This window comes from Budorcas taxicolor, chromosome 9 (genome assembly GCF_023091745.1).
Source record: "Budorcas taxicolor isolate Tak-1 chromosome 9, Takin1.1, whole genome shotgun sequence".
NCBI classification, from domain to species: Eukaryota; Metazoa; Chordata; class Mammalia; order Artiodactyla; family Bovidae; genus Budorcas; species Budorcas taxicolor.
Window position 1 is genome coordinate 16,629,865 of NC_068918.1, and position 13,612 is coordinate 16,643,476.

The window sequence follows — 13,612 nt, forward strand, 5'->3', positions numbered from 1 at the left end:
AGAGTTGGACATAACAGAAGCGATTTAACACACATGCACAAGCCGCTGGCTCTTGTTTTGAGTGACCGACAGCAGTGGAGGGATGGGAGACAGAAAAGTTTCTTGTGTTGAAGCAGTCAATTAACTAGTTAATACATACACAAATATCTCTGGGCCTGAGGATCCTCAGCTTTAAAATAAGGAAAGGGGATTTGTAGGTCAATTTTTCTCTAAGTTCTCTAGAGCTTTCACCGTCGATTATGGTGAAAAATATAAATAACCAATACATTTTATAAATGAAAAGAAAGAAGATATTAGAAACTGAAGGCTCTTGAGCATCATCATAAGGTTAAAGGTTTTTGAGCATGATAATAAGATTCTTTATGAGTCTTGCTCAAAAGTCTGTCAAGACTAAAAGAGGGACTAGGGTGACCAAAGTCCTTGAGAGGCATATATAAGCAAAGAACTTAATCCAATCACATTTATTAAATACAAAGTATGTGCAAGTATTTTGTTAAAACTAGGACTATAGCTGCAAACAAGGTATTTTCCTTACATTCCTGGGTGCCTATCAACAAAGGTAGAAAAAGAAAAACAGATGATATGTGATCAAGGCCATGATGAGTTGGGGGGGTTGGGGGGGCAGTGGAGGAAACCCAGGCTTAAAGTGTCAGGAAAGACTCCGCAGAGAAAATGTAGATGGTAACACAAGACTTAGTTCAGCAAACAGTAGGAAAGACTGTTGGGAAGTTGTTACGACTGATTAAACAATTTCTTGCATTCTATCTCTGTATGACAACCGTCAATTAAATAAGTGGACATTTTAATGGCCCATTCCAGGAATTAAAGACAAACTTACTAGGCAACCCATCTTTACTTCACCTTTACCACAGAGAAGTGCTACCCTGTAACAATTTTAAGCTCCTTTACTATATGCTACAGACTAAATGTTTGCACCCCCCAAAACTCAGATGTTGAAATGTAATCCTCAGTATAATGGTATTTGGAGGTAGGGGTCTTTGGGGGTGATTAGGTCATGAGGGTAGAGCCCCAGTGAATGGCAGTTTTGTTATTGTTTAGTGGCTAAGTCCTGTCTGACTCTCTTGTGACCCCATGGACTGTAGCCTACTAGGATACTCTGTGCATGGGATTTCCCAGCCAAGATTACTGGAATGAGTGGCCATTTCCTTCTCTAGGGGATCTTCCCAACCCAAGGATCAAACTCACACCTCCTGCATTGGCGGGTGGGTTCTTTACTGCTGAGCCACCTGAGAAGCCCAGTGAATGGCATTAATGCCCTCATAAAAGAGACTCGGGTCTTCCCCTGTGGTTCAGTGGTAAAGAATCTACCTGCAATACAGGAAATGTGGGTTCGATCCCTGGGTTGCAAAGATGCTCTGGAGAAAAAAATGGCAACCCGCTTCAGTATTCTTGCCTGGGAAATCCCATGGACAGAGGAGCCTGGATGCAACAGTCTATGGGGTTGCAAGAGTTGGACAGGACTTAACTAAACCACCAGCAAAAGAGGCTCCAGAGAGTGACCTTGCCACTCCCACCACATGAGGACACAAAGAGAAGACCAGGACATCTATGAACCAGGAGGCAAGCCCTCACCAGACACTGAATCTTCTGGTGCCTTGATCTTGGACCTCCCAGCCTCCAGAGCTGTAAGAAATAAATTTCTGTTGTTTATAAGCCACACAGTCTATAATACTTTGTTACAGCAGCTCAAATTGACTAAGACATGGTGGAACGTTCTGAAGAATAAACTTTTCAAGCAATGCAGTGGAGAGATGAAGGGGCAAAGAGAGAGATGGCAGAAATAGCATTTTCCTGTTCTGTTAAAAATCAGATGAGGAGAGAGTTTTCCAGTAAGACAAAACATTTGACTATAAGAAATAGCAATACCTAAGAAGACCTGTTGAAGAAAAGAAAAACTAAATTAAAAAGACCTAAAAGGCAGGATTGCATTCTGTCAAGATATATACAAAAAGATTGATATTTATAAAGTAAAACTGATAGAATTAAAGGGTGAACAATATAACAATACTTAAAATCTTGCAAGAAACTTTTAAAACAGGTCAGAGACTGTGTCTGATCACTGCTACTGCAAGAGGCTTTGAAGATAGAAGTTTCAAATGTCAGACATAAGAATGCAAAAGCTACAAAAAGGTTTTCATGGAGATTTGGTAAACAAAAGAGAGAGAATTAGATGAAACAAGAGAGACTAGGACTTAAAGATCTCTATAAAAGACATGGAAATTTTTCCATACACTTATCAAAAAGCATTGGCAAAAGAAAAATCAGAAGGATAAACATGTTAGAAATTTACCCAAGAGTTAATTCCACAAATGTGGAAAATTTTAATATTGAGTTTAGAAGAAATACATGCATAATATTTCTGGAAAATTATATTTTTAGTAAGAGCATTTCCAATAAAGGAATATAGACATTATATGAAAGAAACACATTTCACAAGTAAAACAGTTTAGAAGAACAAATTCAGTAATAAGTGTGAGAACATTTAGCAGTGTATGAAGTATAACACCGATGTATTGTCATTAAAATACATGCTATTTGATTCTCAGGTATTTATAATCTATAAGTAAAACTTGTCATGTACTGTGTAATAGTGTATGGTGGGAAAAAAATGAAAAAGGCCGCGTCTTGTAAACCTCAGATAACACAATGGTCAATTATCAAAGCATAAGCAAACAACACAGCCCATCTGCAACCACTCAGAAAGTCAAGCTTCATCAGATCAACAGTTGCAAGATAGTGCTGCTTCTGGTAAGACACTTACTTGTTTATTAAAATAAAACTTCCTTTCAATAATTCCTTTTTGTTTTGGTAGTATAACATTATCTTCAAGTTAAATTCTAACCAACAGAACTTTCTTTTTTTTTTTTAACTGGAGGATGATTGCTTTGCAGTGCTCTGTTAGTTTCTGCTGTTTATCAACATGAATTGGATATAAGCATACATATATCCCCTCCCTCTTGTGCCTCCCCACCCTTCATCCTCCACCATAGAACTTCCTTAGATTAAAACATAGTCATGGCATCTTTGGTTTTCTTCCCCATTGCATTTTTCCTAGCCTCCCCTCTTTGTATCAGACTATACTTCTCTCGTATCCAAGAATAAAGACAGAAACACAGGGATGGAGGGTCTAACCATTTGATTCATTCAGTAGTATCTATTAAATTGCTAATTATGTCAAGCATACAGTTCAGGTACAGGAGAAAGCAGAACAGGAAATACAAGGTCTCTGTTCTACTAAACCACTAAATAATAATCTACTAAATAATAAATGAAGATGGAATGATAGGTAGGTAGGTAGATATAAATGAGAAGAATATTAGAGGTAAAACTATGAAAAGAATTAAAATAGAGTGACCAGAAGACTATTTCAAATGAGGTGGTTAGAGAAAGCCTCTCTGAAGAAGGGCCAAATCTAAAGTATAAGAAGGAATCAGCCGTGTAAAGATTGGGAGGAATTAATTCATGTAGTGAGGAAAGACGGCACAGGTCCTATGGTGAGCAAAGATCACACTTTTAAGAAGTACAGAGCGGGACTGGAATATCCCAGAATAGAAGAGGAGTGGTACGGTGGGGTTGAGGAAAGATCACATAGGGTTTTATAAGCCAGAAAAGGGCATTTGGCTTTTATTCTAAGAGTAACGTAAAGCATTCTTGTTCAGCTGCTAAGTTGTAGCTGACTCTTTTGCAGCCTCATGGACTGGAGCCCGCTGCCCCTCTGTCCATGAGGCTTTCCCAGATAAGAATGCTGGAGTTGGTTGCCATTTCCTTCCCCAGCATCTCTTCCCAACCCAGGGATCGAACATGGGTCTCCTGGATGGGCAGGTGGAATCTTTACAATGAGCCACCAGGGAAGCCCAATAGAAAACACTGCTGGGTTTTGAACAAGAGAGCAGTAGGATGCAGTTTAAATTTGTTTTAAAAACGTTTCTTTATTTATTTACTGTGACAGATCTTAGTTGTGGCAGACGGGATCATTAGTAGCAACATGCAAACTATTAGTTGCAGCCTGTGGGATCTAGTCTCCTGACCAGGGATCGAACCAGGGCCCCCTGCACTGGCAACACTGAGTCTTAGCCAATGGATCCCCTGGGAAGTCCTCGGTTTGGTTTAAATGTTTAAAAAATGACCCAGGCTGCTAAGTGGGACAGAAGAGGAGGCTTGAAGACAAAGTATGAGGTACTTTCAGTGTTCAGGTAAGAAAAGATAGTGACGCCCCTTGACTGTTTATAGAGCAGAGAGAGAAAGGAGACAGTTTGGGAGTTTCTTAAAGGTATTTTATCCAGTCCCATCACTTCATGGGAAATAGATGGGGAAACAGTGGAAACAGTGGCTGACTTTATTCTTCTGGACTCCAAAATCACTGCAGATGGTGACTGCAGCCATGAAATTAAAAGACACTTACTCCTTGGAAGGAAAGTTATGACCAACGTTGACAGCAAAAAGCAGAGACATTACTTTGCCAACCAAGGTCCATCTAGTCAAGGCTATGGTTTTTCCAGTAGTCATGTATGGAGTGAGAGTTGGACTATAAAAAAGTTGAGCGCCGAAGAATTGATGCTTTGGAACTGTGGTGTTGGAGAAGACTCTTAGGAGTCCCTTGGACTGCAAGGAGATCCAACCAGTCCATTCTGAAGGAGATCAGTCCTGGGTGTTCATTGGAAGGACTGATGTTAAAGCTGAAACTCCAATACTTTGGCCACCTGATGTGAAGAGCTGACTCATTGGAAAAGACTCTGATGCTGGGAAAGATTGAGGGCAGGAGGAGAAGGGGATGACAAAGGATGAGATGGCTGGATGGCACCACTGACTCAATGGACATGGGTTTGGGTGGACTCCGGGAGATGGTGATGGACAGGGAGGCCTGGCATGCTGTGGTCCATGGGGTCACAAAGAGTCGGACACGACTGAGCGACTGAACTGAACTAAAGGTATTTTATTAGGAAATATATCATTTAGTGCAATATGTCAAATTGAGATACACCAGAATCAAAATAAAGTCTAGAAAGTATACAAACATCATTTGCCCATAGAGCTTTTTGTCACAGAATGTCTTGTAGAGCTAAAGTTTGGCTCAGACGGTAAAGAATCTGCCTGCAATGCAGGAGACCTGGGTTCGATCCCAGGGTTGGGAAGATTCCCTGGAGAAGGGAATGGCAACCCACTGCAGTTTTCTTGCCTGGAGAATCCCATGGACAGAGGAGCCTGGCAGGCTATGGTTCATGGGGTCACAAAGAGTAGGACACAGCTGACTAAGCACACACAGTGAAAACTGAAGAAGCTACTCTTCATCATCTAACTTGCATACTGAACAACAGACGCATTACCAGTTTTCTCAGAGCAGCAGAAATTATCAATTGGAAGAACTGGTATTTTAGATTATCCCTCTGAGTCCAGTTTGGTGGCCCGAGGATCAGATATATTAAATTATCAAAATTGATAAAAGCATATTCTTTGGACTAGTCAGTGAGATCACACAGGTGATTTTTATAGTGATTTCTTGTTTTTCAGTAGTAATTAAATTCTTGTGACTAATTCTTCAGCTTATTGTTATTTTCTGTTTTTTAAAACCATTCCATTGCAAAATAATGTTCTACTTATTATAAAATTAGGCTATGGTAATTATAGACTAGAAGCTCACATTTAGTCTGGTCTTATATAGTCTTAGAGATATGCTCAGTGGTGTCTATATTTTTGTCGTCATACTGTAGTTTCTTTTTGAATTGTCATAACAATTACAATTACAGGTAGAAAAGTTGTATTATTAAACTTAATATAGGAAATATAATTTTTATATTCGGAATCTGAAACTTTGTAGCCCCTAGTTTCCCCTCACTGAAAAATATTCATTTTTACAAGATAATATCTGATAATACAAATATTCTGAGCAACCCAACTGTCACAATATAAACATTACAGTAAAAAAAAGTTACCATATATTATACCAAATGAATCAGCAGGTACACGCTATACAACCAGGAAGATTATTTACCTATAAATACATCATTAGGCATATATTAGATTACAACTTCTGAAATTTAATCCAAAGACATGGAAACATAAAGGCATTTGATGACACGTAAACTTATGCCAGGCTTCCCAGGCGGTGCTAGTGGTAAAGAACCTGACTGCCGCTGAAGCGGACATAAGAGGCAGGGGTTTGATCCCTGAGTTGGGAAGATGCCCTGGAGGAGGGCATGGCAACGCACTCCAGTGTTCTTGCCTGGAGGATCCCTTGGACAGAGGAGTCTTTCAGGCTACAATCCATAGGTTTGCAAAGAGTCAGACACGACTGAAGTGACTTAGAATGCTCGAACAAACTTACACCCATGCATCCTCATTCAGGTTCTGTTGGAGTTGATGCTAGATTTGACCAGCACATACGTGTACTGCAATGGCTCAATCCTTGGGATGTTGTTAACACAGAAAGAATTCCATTAATGCTAGTTCCACACACACCTCCCCCATTTACTTGATGAGGGCTTCCCTGATAGCTCAGAGCAGTTCTCCTGGGTTCCCTTACCCTACTGCTCTCCACCCGGGGGCCCTTTCCCAATAAAATCTCTTGCTTTGTCAGCACATGTGTCTCCTCGGACAATTCATTTCCGAGTATTAGACAAGAGCCCAGTTTCGGGCCCTGGAAGGGGTCCGCCTTCCTGAAACAAATGGCGACTCTGGTGGGGGCTCTTCCTCGCTGAGACTGACATCCTGACCACTCGGGTACTCAGGGGCCAGCTTGCCTGCCAATGGACCAGACCCAGCGGCCGCAACTGGGACCCTTTGGCCCCTGGTTTCCTCCTGGCACAGACAACTGGCCAGAGTGCCCCGACCAGTAAGGAACAAGAGACTTTATTGACCTCTCTCCTCTTCCCTCTCTCTTTCCTCTCCTTAACCCTTCCTGTCCTTCCCTGTTTTTCTAGTCCCCCGGTCCTGGGTGCAGGAATCTGGTCGAAGGGCCCTCAGCCTGAGCTGAGGATTGGAGACTGATCACCTCCTCTTGGCAGAGAACTCGAATTCTGCTTCTGATCTGGTCTGATTTCTGGTAGGGCCGAGTTCCAGTCCTCCCTTCTCTGGAGGCCCAGGGAAAAGTCCCATAATGCCTGGGCATCTGTAGGTTGCAGGAGACGTCTGTAAGGCCACCCCTTTTGCCCCCCTTCCCGCCTCCTCCCCCTTCTTCTTTCAACCTGGCTTCCTTTCCTCCCTTGAAATTTTTGATGTTAGTACTTGGATCTGAAGTTCTGTGTCTCTATAGGAGGTTTTCTGAGAGACTGTATTCTTGTATTTAAGGGCTTCTCTGGTGGTGCAGAGGTTAAAGCGTCTGCCTGCAATGTGGGAGACCTGGGTTTGATCCCCTGGGTCAGGAAGATCCCCTGGAGAAGGAAATGGTAACCCACTTCAGTATTCTTGCCTGGAGAATCCCATGGACAGAGGAGCTTGGTGGGCTACAGTCCACGGGTCGCAAAGAGTCGGACACGACTGAGCGACTTCACTTTCCCTGATAGCTCAGTTGGTAAAGAATCCACCTGCAATGCAGGAGACCTGGGTTTGATCCCTTCCCCTGGGTTAGGAAGATCCCCAGAGAAGGGAAAGGCTACCCACTCTGTATTCTGGCCTGGAGAATTCCATGCGGTCACAGAGTCGGACACCACTGAGCGACTTTCACTTTATTTACTTAATGAAAAAATGTTTGAAAATGCATTAAGAAACTTAGAATTTGATATTACAGTGTGTTCAGTAGTTTGAAAGTGTTCAATAAAGTCATTCTAAAATTCCAGAAAGATTTTTTTTAACGGTCTTCAGTCATGTACGTTTTACTAAAATGACTCCTTTCTTAAAAATCTTTTCGCCACCTGCTCTTAGATACTTGTATTTCTTCTCTTCATTGCTTGGTTTTTTCACTTCTTATCCTCTGTAAAGAGAAAAATCATCTTAAGCAACTAAATAAGCATTGTGACTATGTCAACCACAGCCACTAATTTGCTGACACTGGTTCCATTGAGAGATTGCCTTGGTGCCCTCCCTTTAAGTTATGGTGGGTCTTTTAAATTGCTTTTATCAATATAGTATGTTGGACATGATGCTATGTGAGTCCCAAGGCTAGTTCATAAGAGACCATGCATGCAACTTCCCCCTGGACTCAGGGAACACTCACTCTTAACGAGCATTGAGCTGCCTTGCAAGAAATCCAATCACAGTGACACTTCCATGCTAGAAAAGCCACATGTGGGCACTATTGTTGGCAATCCCAGGTGAGCGTAACCCTCAGACACCAGACAAATGAAGAAGCCGTCTTGAGAGTGATCCTCCCACTCTCAGTAATTCCAGCCCTGAAGTCCGAGTTACCCCCAGCTGTTTGAGTCCTTCTAGCTGAGATCCCAAACTTATGGAACAGAGAAGAGCAGTCCTTTCTGTGCCTTTCTGAATTCCTGATCTTCAGAATCCACAAGGATAATAAAATGGCTTTTACTCCACTCAGTTTTGTGGCAGTTTGTTACTAACAATCACCAACTAGAAGAAGCATTTTTAGTCCCTGACATCTTAACATTTAACATTTGCAAGCATGTGTGCCAAGTTGCTTCAGGCTCTTTGAGACACCATGGACTGTTGCCTGCCAGGTTCCTTTGTCTGTCCATGGGATTCTCCAGGCAAGAATACTGACGTGGGTTGCCTTGCCTTCCTCAGGGGATCTTCCCGACCCAGGGATCGAACCTCTTAAGTCTCCTACACTGACAGGTGGATTCTTTACCACTAACACCACCTGGGAAGCCCCTCACTTAATGTTTGTTATTGTTTAGTTAGTTGCTCAGTCATGTCTGACTCTTTGGGACCCCATGGACTATCGCTGGCCTCTGTCCGGCTATAGCTCCTCTGTCCATGGGATTCCCCAGGCAAGGATACTGGAGCGGGCTGCCATTTCCTTCTCCAGGGGATCTTCCGAACCCAGGGATCAAATCCATGTCTCTTATGTGGCAGGCGGATTCTTTACCACTGAGCCACCTGGGAAGCCCTGCATTTAATGTTTATCAATGGCCTAATGAGGAGAGATTTATTTCAGGTTGGATGAATTTCTCTGATTCCTTCTGGAAGTCAGGTTTTGCTAGAAGTTGCATTGTGGAGGCACTGGGCAAGATGCTAAGTATATCAGAATTCTAGGCATGAATAAGCTGAGAGGCAGCAAGGAAGATAGAGCAAGAATGAGAGCAAGAGAAAACAGAGGCAAAAAAAGGAACTTCAGATTTTTTTCTTCAACCTAATCTGACTACAAAGATTGGTGTCTGGCCCAGAAAGTCACCTTGAAATAGCAGAGGAACCTTGGTTTCACCCAGGGAGTAACCTAGTTACTGAACACAAGCTTCACTCAGCAATTATTTCTGGATGACAGAGAGATAGTTAATAATTTAGCATATTTGTCGTAATCACTAAGGACTGAAGTGTAATGTAGCCTAACTTTGTGAGATGAAAAAAAGTCACTGATATTTCACTTTTCATAAATATAAGTAAGTAGACATAGTCAAAGACCCCTCAATCTTGCGCAATATAGAGACATAATTACTTCTCAATAGCTTTAGAAGCGTCTGTAGAGAATGTCTACAAAAGGCATACCTGAAAAGGTAAACTAAAGGGAGGAAGGTGGAAGAGAACTTCAAATTGTAACACTAAGTCTCTATGAAAAACGTGTTGTATGCTTTCCTCATCCCAAAATGGAAAGATGTAGATATAATATTTTCTTGGAAAGTCTTTATGTGACCATTTCATTCTCTTTATATTTCATGATCCTTTCATTTTAAGTTAAAGCTATTTAATACAACACAGTCTATTTTAAAATCGACGTGATTATTAAACAATTATGCCCTTTTAACTTCCACACACTCTCTCCCTTCCCTTGCTCATTGCAACTTCTTGAAAATAGTTTACACTTGTATCTGCTGCCCCTACTCCCCTTACTCCTCATCGAGGGTGTTTCCCTTGCAACCTTACTGTGTTCCTACTGTTGGTGGAAACTGCACCCATTGGGTCTCTTCCCAGTTGCCAAATTCAATGAACTCTTGGTGCTTCTAAGATTTAGCATTTACTTTTGTTGCCTTTACACCTTCTTATATAATAATATGTACATGAAAGTGAAAGTGAAAGTGTTAGTCACTCAGTCGTGTCCGACTCTTCGTGACCCCACCGTCTGTAGCCCGCCAGGCTCCTCTGTGCGTGGGATTCTCCAGGCAAGAATACTAGAGTGGGTTGCCATTTCCTTCTCCAGGGGATCTTCCTAACCCAGGGATCGAACCCAGGTCACCTGCATTGCAGGCAGATTCTTTACTGCCTGAGCCACAGGGAAGCCCCTATATGTGCATATCATTATATATATATGATTTTTACTTGGTAACAAAGTATGCTCATTGCAGGAAAAAAATAAGTGAAAACTATACTGAAGAGTTTAAAAAGTCCTCTCCTCACTATCCCTCCATCTCACTTGGGGGAACAGAAGCTCGTAGCTGAAGCTCATCAGATCAGACATTTTTCTGTGCCTATCTAGTATATAATCTAAAATTTCACGCCCAAATTGAGAGGATTTGAGACTAAAGAATTAAGTACCCTTTACCGTCCTTCTTCCTGGGCTTCCTGGTAGCTCAGTCAGTAAAGAATCTGCCTGCAGTGTAGGAGACCTGGGTTCGATCCCTGGGTCAGGAAGATCCCCTGGAGAAGGAAATGTCTACCCACTCCAGTATCCTTGCCCGGAAAATCCCATGGGCAGAGGAGCCTGGTGGGCTGCAGTCCATGGGGTCGCAAAGAGTCGGGCACAACTGAGTGACTAACACTTTCACTTTCTTTCATTCTCAATCTTACTCTTCATTTCTGAAAGCCACTTATACAAATTTATGTTGCTTTTGGTGGTCATATCCATAATGGTTATATTTATTCATTTATTTGTCAATTTAAACTATATCTAACTGCTACTCCTACCATGAAGAAGGAGGAGTTATGCTGATGTACCCTGCTTTCTCACTTTCCTATTCCCACTGAGGTTTTATATCTCAAACTCTAAAGGCATATTTTTATTTATTAAGTTTTTAAAACTTGCTAATGTGTGTTTTCAAATAAAACACAACCTTCTATTTCTTGACATCCATTTTAGGCATTATCTCATGCTTTTTAACATCCAACTTTATATCATTCATCTTCTCCTCTTAGAACTAAAAGTAACTAACTCTGCCTGCTGCTGCTGCTCAGTCGCTTCGTGTCTGACTCTGTGCGACCCCATAGACGGCAGCCCACCAGGCTCCCTGGTCCCTGGGATTCTCCAGGCAAGAACACTGGAGTGGGTTGCCATTTCCTCCTCCAATGCATGAAAGTGAAAAGGGAAAGTGAAGTAGCTCAGTCATATCTGACCCTTAGCTACCCCATGGACTGCAGCCCACCAGGCTCCTCCGTCCACAGGATTTTCCAGGCAAGAATACTGGAGTGGGTTGCCATTGCCTTCTCCCTTTTGTCTGCAGGTTAATTAAAAAAAAAAAAAAACAAAAAAACCAGCATTTACAGTATTATAATTATTTAAATGTAGTTCCCTGAAAAATCAAACAGTGACTGGATAGTGAGTGGAGATGGAGATGGCAGGGGCCATTAATTTTGTTCAGCTGGAAGGAGTACAAACAAACAGGGAAGGGGGCAAGGCACATTGCTTATGTTTGTTTATTTTTATGATTCTATACTTCCTTTTTATCACCAAAGTCACTTAGCTTCTTAATCATGTTTTATTACAGGAAATTATTTTTGGAGCCATCTTATTCTCTGTTCTAATTTGCACCCTAGACCTCCCACATCACTGTCATCCTGGAATTATTTTTCTTTTTATAAAATCTTCTGCTACCTATTTTTATTGATATCTGTTCTAAAAAAAAAATAACATAGCAAAACATCTGCTCAGTACTGTTAAGATTGTGATCTAGCATTTGAAGTTTTCCTCCCTTGGACTGACTGGCAAAAGACATCTCATTTTTAAGAAAATCTTCTAGAGGTTTAATCATCTTACAAGTGGTGTTGGGATAGATTTCTTTTCATGTAGAAGTTGAAGTGAAAAATTGGAATCTCAAATAATAGGCAATATTGAGTAGTTGCAATTTTAATATTTGGAAAGCATTAATATTTATAATAAGAATGAAATTTTACTTATTACTATAATAACAATAATATTAATAACAATAATAACAAGATTATTAGTTCATTCAACAAAGATTTATCAAGAACTCAGTGTGTTCCTGGCAGTTTTCCATGTTTGGGGTATACAGCAATGGAGAGTGGAGAAGGCAATGGCAACCCACTCCAGTGTTCTTGCCTGGAGAATCCCAGGGACGGGGGAGCCTGGGCTGCCATCTGTGGAGTCGCACAGAGTCAGACACGACGGAAGCGACTTAGCAGCAGCAGCAGCAATGAAGAGAGCTCCACGTGAAGTTTATTCCAGCAGTGAGGCAGAGGCAAAAAATAAGAAGCATATAAATAAATAGTTTGTTATGTAAATCAACTCTAGATTGACGCTGGAAAGGTGGGATAGAGAGTGCTGGGGATTGGAGGATGGCGGTGGAGTTTTTGGTAGGCCATGCTCTGGGTGGGGGCTCCTGCTAGAAAGGAGACTTGTGGTTTTTGTTGTTGTTGTTATTTGTTGGAGTATAGTTGCTTTACAATATTGTGTTATCTTCCATGTACAGTGAAGCACATCAGCCATATGCATATACATATCCCCTCCCTCTCGGGTCTCCCTCCCATCTCTTATCTCCAAAATATACAAATAGCTCATGCAGTTCAATATCAAAAAACAATTCAATCAAAAAATGAGCAGAAGACCTAAACAGACACTTCACCAAAGAGGACACACAGATGGCCAAGAGGCAAACGAAAAGATGCTCAATACCGCTAACTGGTAGAGAAACGCAGATCAAAACTACAATGAGGTGTCACCTCACACCAGTCAGAACAATCAAAAAAATCTACAAACAATGAATGCTAGAGAAGGTAAATTTGTTTTTTAACCTTGTAGAGTTTCCTTTCTTCATTTTAATTTTTTAATTTCAAAATAATCACAAGGTTACAGAAAAGTTGGAGGCACAATACAAAGCATATTTTTTCCTAATCCATTTGAGAATAAATTGCTGACTCATTGTTCTATCATTTCTGAATGCTACAGTGTACATTTCCTACAAAACAGGGATATTCTACTATGCAGCCACAGTAAATGCATCGATACGACAGATCAGGTATTGTGTTTAATGGATCTCGTTTTTTCCCTCTTTCTTCCATTCCTTTGTTGTTTTGCTGGATACACAGAAAGTAAGTCTTCCAAAGAGAATGGCTGGATTTTACCAATACAACATTGTAAAGTAAAAAAAATAAAATAAAAATGCCCTTATTTTATTGGAACTCTTAATTGACAGTTTGGCTGAGCGTTCATTTCTAAATTAGATTTTCCTCAGATCTCAGCCTTCGAGTATGTGATGTCTCTGATGAGAAGTTGGTTCCCATTTATTAGAGGCAGCAGTGGAGGATTTGAGGATCTTCTCTTTACCTGAATCTCTGTCTAGATGCGTTTTCTGTTCTTCATCCATGTCCT

At 41.1% G+C, this 13,612-nt stretch overlaps 1 protein-coding gene across 1 annotated transcript in view; it reads right to left on the bottom strand.

Annotated features, from left to right (window-relative positions):
• Nucleotides 1-7,871: 7,871 nt before the first annotated feature.
• The window catches only part of TRMT11 (tRNA methyltransferase 11 homolog), a 281,391-nt gene continuing 275,650 nt past the window's right edge, over nucleotides 7,872-13,612 (bottom strand). Inside the window, exon 14 of the mRNA XM_052645825.1 lies at nucleotides 7,872-7,927. The gene's annotated coding sequence lies outside the window, so the exon portion shown is untranslated. The remainder of the gene's footprint in view (nucleotides 7,928-13,612) is intronic.